The 6,987-nt window shown below is 43.7% G+C and overlaps 1 pseudogene; it reads right to left on the bottom strand.

The window, feature by feature from the left end:
• Positions 1-2,338: 2,338 nt before the first annotated feature.
• On the bottom strand, positions 2,339-2,457 carry LOC111743286 (annotated as a pseudogene).
• Positions 2,458-6,987: the final 4,530 nt, after the last annotated feature.

Here is a 6,987-nt window from a genome sequence, read left to right as displayed (position 1 = left end):
GGTGAAGCTGAGGCGGTGATGCCAACGCTGGGGAGAGTATGCAAATACAGATGAAGCTTCACTGGCTCACTTACTGCTGTGCGGCCTGGATCCTAACAGGTCATGGACCGGTACCAGTCCGCGGCCCGAGGATTAAGGACCCCTGACTTAGCAATAGGATATGAAGGCAGGTGGCAGAGGCAAGCTTGAGAAACACATTTCTTTCTTTGGGCTTGGAGGAGTTGGAAACCTATACCCTGCGATGAGAGATGAGATCCAGAACACTCTGCAGGATAGTAAGCTTGTCTCAGCAGCATGACAGCAGGCCAGCTGGAGACACCGTTGTAAGTAAGACATCACTGTGGTCTTAGTTCTTAAACTCTGAGAAGAGTCACGTTTAATACCCAAGTGTAGAAGTCTAAAATAAGGATTCCTAAAAGATTCCAATTCTAATCCTTGGATCCCTCAAAAGATTCTAGTCCTAATCTCCTGAATTTGTGAATGTTACTTGATGCAGCAAAAAAGGACTTTATATGTGATTAAGGACTTTGAGATGAAGAGGTTATCCTTAATATCTTGGTGAACCCTCAATGCAATCAAAGATATCCTTGTAAGAGAAAGGCAGAGGGACATTTGACACAGAAGAAAAGGAGAAGGTGATATGTCCACAAAGGCAGAGATCTGAGTGATGTGGTCACAGCCAAGGAATACTGGCAGCCACCAGAAGCTGAAGGAGACAAGAAGCAGATTCTCTTCTAGAGCCTTTGGAGGGAGCAAGGTCCTGCGGACACCATGATTTCAGCCCTGTGATACATAATGTCAGACTTCTGACCTCCAGAACTGTGAGAGAATAAATTTCACTTGTTTTGGGCTACAAGTTTGTAGTAATTTGTTACAGCAGGCATAGGAAACTAAAACATCAGGTTTAAAGTTTTCCTTGTTATAATCTCTTTATGTTATCCCTGAGTGTTCGGCAAAGCTTTAAGTCAAAAAAAGAAGAAGAAGAAAAAGAAAAAAAATAATAAAAGAATTAATGATAAGAGCCAAGTTTCCTGTTTTGGGAATTATGTAGTTGAGAGGTTCCTTGGAGTAAATATATAACCCATTATAGTGATTTTAGGGTGGCAAGTTTAGGATTAGGTCTGAATGCATATTTAAGAGAACACTCAAATACTTAATAAGAAGTAAGTTTATTATTAACCCATTTTCCATTTAGAAAAAAAAAGTTCAGCTCACTGCCAGCATTAATTTAATTTTACATAAACATACTCTTTGAGACTGAAGCAAATCTGACTGGTTTTCTATGTGAAAATAAAATATAAAAACTGTTCTTGGAGTTATTTCTAAACAGAACTTGTCTCTAATCCTAATGTAACAGAAATGTATACATAAATTGGATCCATCAAATGAATCTTTGGCTAACCACTGTTCGAGAATGATGTTAACATTATGAGTAGGAATGCTACGTTTTTTGGGATTTGACATTTTCAGTGATTGAGAATTACTGTGTTTTGTAAATGGAAATAGCACTACTAAAAACATAATTCTATAACTAGAATGATGTCATTTGTTTCCAAAGACTATCAATATACTAGAATGATGTGAAAATAATAATAAAAGTGAGATACTTTGTGGCAAACTTTGGGGGTAAGTTTAGGATTGTAATCCACGAGTTATTTGGGGGTAAATGCTGCAGCTGCCGGCGCCGCCGGCGAGTATTCTCAGGGAAAATGGGAAATGGGTTAAACAAGAGAGGTTTATTTGTTGTATGTGTAAGTCTAGAGTGGTCCCGAGCTGATGTGGCAGCTCCACAGCTTTTTCAGGGGCCCAGCCTCCTTCTATCTAATTGCTCCAGCTTGTGATCCTCATCCTCATAGTCCAAGATGACTGCTAGAGTTCCAGGCATCATATCTGGCTTCCAGAAGCAAGATGGAGAAAGCAGAAAGAAGGGTTCACCCTCTTATTCTTAGGGAGGCTTCCAGAAAATTTCTCACACATTTCTGTTTACATCTCTTTGGTTAGAAATTTATTTCATGGTAACACAGCTTCAAAGGATGATTAGAACTGAAGTGTTTTACCTGGGTTACAATGTGTCCAGCTCAAAAAATTAGATCCTGTTAAGAAAAAGAAAGGGAGAAGGATTTTTGGAGGCAACTGGTCATTTCTGCCATACCAACTATTCAAGTTCTAGAGTTCTCTTTGTGAGGGGAGAGGAGAGGAATTGAACTGTACTTAACTAATGTGGATATTTATTTATTTATTTATTTATTAATTATTTTTTTAGGTGATGCAACCCTTAGTTGACCTCACAGATTGCAAGGATCTTGTCAGCTTACAATCCCTTATTTTTTATTTTTTACACCTACAGCACCTGATCTTCGTAGGTGTTCTTCTATCCAAGTACTAACCAGGCCCGACCCTGCTTAGCTTCTGAGATCAGATGGGATCTGGCTTGTTCAGGGTGGCATGGCCATAGACTGGATTTTTTTTTAATATCTCACCTGGAAGGGGTCTTGATACTAGTGCTACCATGTAAATCTGATGTTTGTAAACTGGAAAGTTTCCAGGCCAGAGTGGATAGAATGGCTATGGGTTTGAAAACCATAAGGAATAGTAGAAGAAATGGGTTGGTTAACTGGAGGAGAATCTTTTTTAAGGACAGAATGATTTGTTTTCAAATAAATTCAGGGCTGTTATGTAGATATGAGAGTGAATTATATTTATGACAAGATAGAAAAGGAATAGGGTGGAAAGGAGTCCAATTTTAGCTCAATATGAGAAAGAACTTTCTAAAAATTAAAAAAAAAAAAAAAAAGCCAGCAATGGGATGTCTGCCCCAAGGGAACTGATTCTCTCACTAGGCTGAGAGCTGTCAGGTTTGCAAAGGGTGGGAGGCTAGACTGGATGGCCTCCCTTCTGACCCTGTGAGTCTGCGGGGAGTCAGGGGAGACCCTCTAGGGGCTTGTCAAAGATCACAGTGGAGGACACAGCACTGTGAGGGTCTGTGTCTTAATAAGAATCAAATGAATTAGGCTGTCAGGGAGAGAATTTTCCATGCTCCCAAGTAACAAAGCCGTAGTTGTTGCTGGGCTAAGGCCTGGAGCTCTGTGCCAGCATCCCAAGGAAAGAATGAAGGGAGTGTGGCTCTAGTTTGGAGCTGAGCCCTGAATATGGACAGACCAAGTTGGGAGGGGGCCAGGAAAATGGGATGGCAGGGGCCTTATTTTATTTGACTCCTGCAATGCTAGATTTGGTAGGAGCAGTCAATCAGTTCCCTGCATCTTTTGAGACAAGCCTGTCAATCTGAGGTTCCCAGGGTCAAGACCAGAAGGGAGGAAGAGGCTTGGATCCTTTCCCTGAATGAATCTATATGGAATTAAAGACTGAAGTCTTCTGCTGACTTATGCTGAAATTTCTCCAAGAGGCTCTGACTCAGAGCATGACTTTAAGATGATATTTTTGTAGATATTTGGATTGTATTGCCTCTGTTGTGAGATGCTCATTGGTAAAGCATGAATGAGATGCCTCTCTCGCCAGAAGAAGCACAGTGGTTCACCTCCATGAAATGATGCTCATCCCCACTAACATCGGTGGTGACCACGTAAAGAACATGAACCATGTATAAGACTATTTTAAGAACTTGTGATGCTCTGGTTTCTTTTGGTTGAAAGTGACAGAAGCCACTTCAAACAAACTTTATCAGAAGAAGACCTGTCTTGGCTCCTGAAACCAAGAAATCTGGCTTAGATGATGCATGGCCTTTCACTTTGCCATTCAGGCTCTCATGCTTCTCTCTTCCTTCTCTTAGCTTTCATTCTCTTTGCACATTAGCCAGGCAGTTGCCTAGGAGAGATGGTTCAGAGGACTGCAAACTCACAGCTCACATTCCAGCTGCCCTGTGTCTTCATCTGTCCTTTGTCCTTGATCCTAGAGGCCAGCAGACTCCTAGACAATTGGCCTGGTCAGGGAGTCTTTGAGAAAACAGGAAGGCCCTTAGCAGGGAGCTTGTAGACAAATTCCAGCATGATTCCCAGGGCCTGCCATGCCTTCCCTCTTCAGCTACCCAGGAGTCTGGGAAGGTTAATTTGTTTGTGCTCAACCAGGCGCCTTGCCAGCATCTCTGCTGGCAGTGCGGGGCCCTTTAAGGGCTTAACATGGTGACTGCTCCTGAGCTCTGAACAGAAGGGGTTGCAGCCACAGAATCACAAATCTGTCTCACTGAGTTGACCTGGGATGTTTCCACTCGTCCTTCTTTGCCTTGGACTGCCATCTCAGACCCCTTAGCTCTGTGCCTGGTGAGAACTCAATCCCTTTGCTGGGTGTGCGTCAGCAGCCTGAAGAAGGCTTTTGGTCTCAGCCTTTAGCTGTGGCTCCTGGAGCCAGCTTTAGGATGCATCCTGACAAGCACAGCCTCACCACTGCTCTGAAAGATGCTGTTTTGGCAAATGATTAGATACTGTTCATTCCTTCTCAGACAGTTGTGCAGTGTTGCAACCTGCTCTGCTTGCCTAAAAACCACTTGAGTCTGAAATTTTCCTTTGGGGCAGGGTTAGGGGCACAGGAATTTAAAGAAACTGAACAGATTTATTAAGTGAGAGCAATCTCAGTAGGACTGAGCTTTTTAATTGTTACCATGTGTCCCTGTGACTCTCACGTGTAAGAGTCAGGGTTCTTAGTTATAGGCCGTAGAAGCCGATTCTGACTGATTAAGCAGGAGAAGTTTGGTAAAGGATGTTGGGTGTCTCACAGAATCAGTGGAGCCTGGAGAACCAGGCTGGAGGCTACACATCCAGAATAATGTTCCATTACATGTTGCAAACTGGCCTAATAAGAAAACTGCTATTATCGCCGCTGCCGCCAGTTGAATGTGACAATGTGTATCACTGCCAGGAACCTGATTATCACCCCCACTGCCACCTTCAGTGTCAATGCCACATCAGGCCCAAGAATGTGACCTTGGCCATCCCTGCTGCTTCTCAGTCACCTGCTTGTGTCTTAGCTGCAAGGGAGGCTAGGGAAGTGATTGCTCTTGTTTCTATCTTTGGAAGGCAGGGGACATAGGATGGGAAACTCCTCAAATGTAAGAAGGTGTTTAGCAGGTGCTGGGCAGCCAGAAAACTTGACAACTGCCCACTACACCCTCTGTGTAAGGTGTGCACTTGCACTTCTGTGGGAAAGCAGTTTTTATTTCACTTGAGGGTGTTGCCTGAGGGGGTTAATACAGTGAGGGTGGCAGAAGTGAGGTCACGGGGGAGGTGAGGCCTCTTGAAGTTCTGATGGCAGTGATGGGAGGACAGGGGGCTGCAGGAGGGTTGTAGTGACAATGCCTGGGACCTTTTCTTTCTGTCTCCAGACACAGATGATGGGTTCTTGGTTGGTCATTCCAGTTGGTCCTTGCCCTTTAGCCCAGGTTGCCAAGTTAGAATAGCAGACTTTCTAGAGTGTGCCTTCTCTTGAGCTGCTTGATATAAAATGTTGGGCGGCCATCTAAGATTCACCTAGAAGAAATCAAAGGAGGAAAGCAACTAATGGAGCCCCAAAGTGGGACTTAATTCATCAATGTCATTAAAAAAAAAATGCCATCTCGGCTCTCCCAGAATGATGCGGCTCCTACCGAGACTCATTTGGAGACTGTGCTACACAATACCTAAAACAGGTTTCCCAAAATAAAGCTGACATTTAGTAAATGCCGTGTGTCAGGCACTGTACAGAGGGCTTTACATAAATTATCTGAGTTAATCCTCATAGAGACACCATGAAGTATGAGCTATTTTTATCCTTATTTTACAGTTGAAGCAACTCAGGCTGGAAGAGAATAGATAGCTCAGCCCTTGGTTAGCCAGTCAGTAGCAGAGCTGGGATTTGAACCGTAGCAACCTGACCTCAAAGTCCACGCCACTGAATTCCTTCTCTAGGATCTTGCTCGAGAAAGAACTTTGACTCCCCCAACATGAGCCTTGCCAATTCCTGTCTCCTTCTGGGGTTCAGTCCAGGTCAAGATTAGAAAAAGTTCCATCTGGCTGGATGTAAACTATGGCTTGAACAGCGGTGACAGGTGACTGGAGAGTTAGGGCCGCATAAGACCTGGTTAGCCATGTTAAGGAGTTTAGACTCCATCCTGAAAAACAGCCAGAATCCCATGTTGCTTATTTCTGCATAGAGTTGATTTTAGAGAAGAGCACTTCAACCACCAGATAATAATTTAAGTCTTTACTTAGATGTCTTAAAGAATGTTAGGAGGAGTCCATTTCATTACCTACAGTAACACTTCTTGGAAGTTACTGTTCTCATCCCTCATCATCTCACTCTCTACAGCTGCCTCTGACACCCCAAATCCCAAATTGCTTCTCCAACCTAATTCATTGGTTTTCCTTCTCCCTCTCTTCTTACCCATCTCCCCCAGGCTGGGTGGTGTGGATCTAATGGTCACTGCATCTGGTCAGTGTAAAACAACATTAACACATGAGCTTGTTAACCTTACTCTCCCAACTCCAACCCCTGGTCTTATGTATGTCCATCCATCCTTACAAGGCCTGAGTATTCAGGGCACCTCAGCAATTTGGCTTTTCCTGAGGCCATCACACACCTTCTTAATTCCTGCACTGCAACCAGCCTTGGATCCAGGCAGGGTTGAGATGAGAAAACGTGACCCAAGAAGGCCCAACTGGAAAGACACAGAAAGCAGAGCCAAGATTCCACAGCAGAGCCACAAAAGCCAAAGGAGCTGGGACAAGATGGAAAATCCAGATGCAAGGCAGTTGGACAGAAAATGGGAAATCACATGAAAACAGAAAGTTTTAAAGTGAAAGGTGGAAGCTGGAATCAGTAGACTTTCCCTGAATTGGAAAAGGTAGCCCCAGGATTTTTAGCAGGTAACTGCAGCCTGGTGATCTGCATTTGAGGGAGAGAAGACATCATGGTAACCAGGCAGCCCACTAAGTGCCCCACAACCACCATTACTGCTGGACTCTTTCCATAGGTCCTTACTCCTGATTTTACCTCTAAAAA

Source organism: Pteropus vampyrus, unplaced genomic scaffold (genome assembly GCF_000151845.1).
Source record: "Pteropus vampyrus isolate Shadow unplaced genomic scaffold, Pvam_2.0 Scaffold110, whole genome shotgun sequence".
Taxonomy (NCBI): domain Eukaryota; kingdom Metazoa; phylum Chordata; class Mammalia; order Chiroptera; family Pteropodidae; genus Pteropus; species Pteropus vampyrus.
Note: the sequence above shows the minus strand (reverse complement) of the source record. Positions and strands in the feature narration are given on the sequence as shown.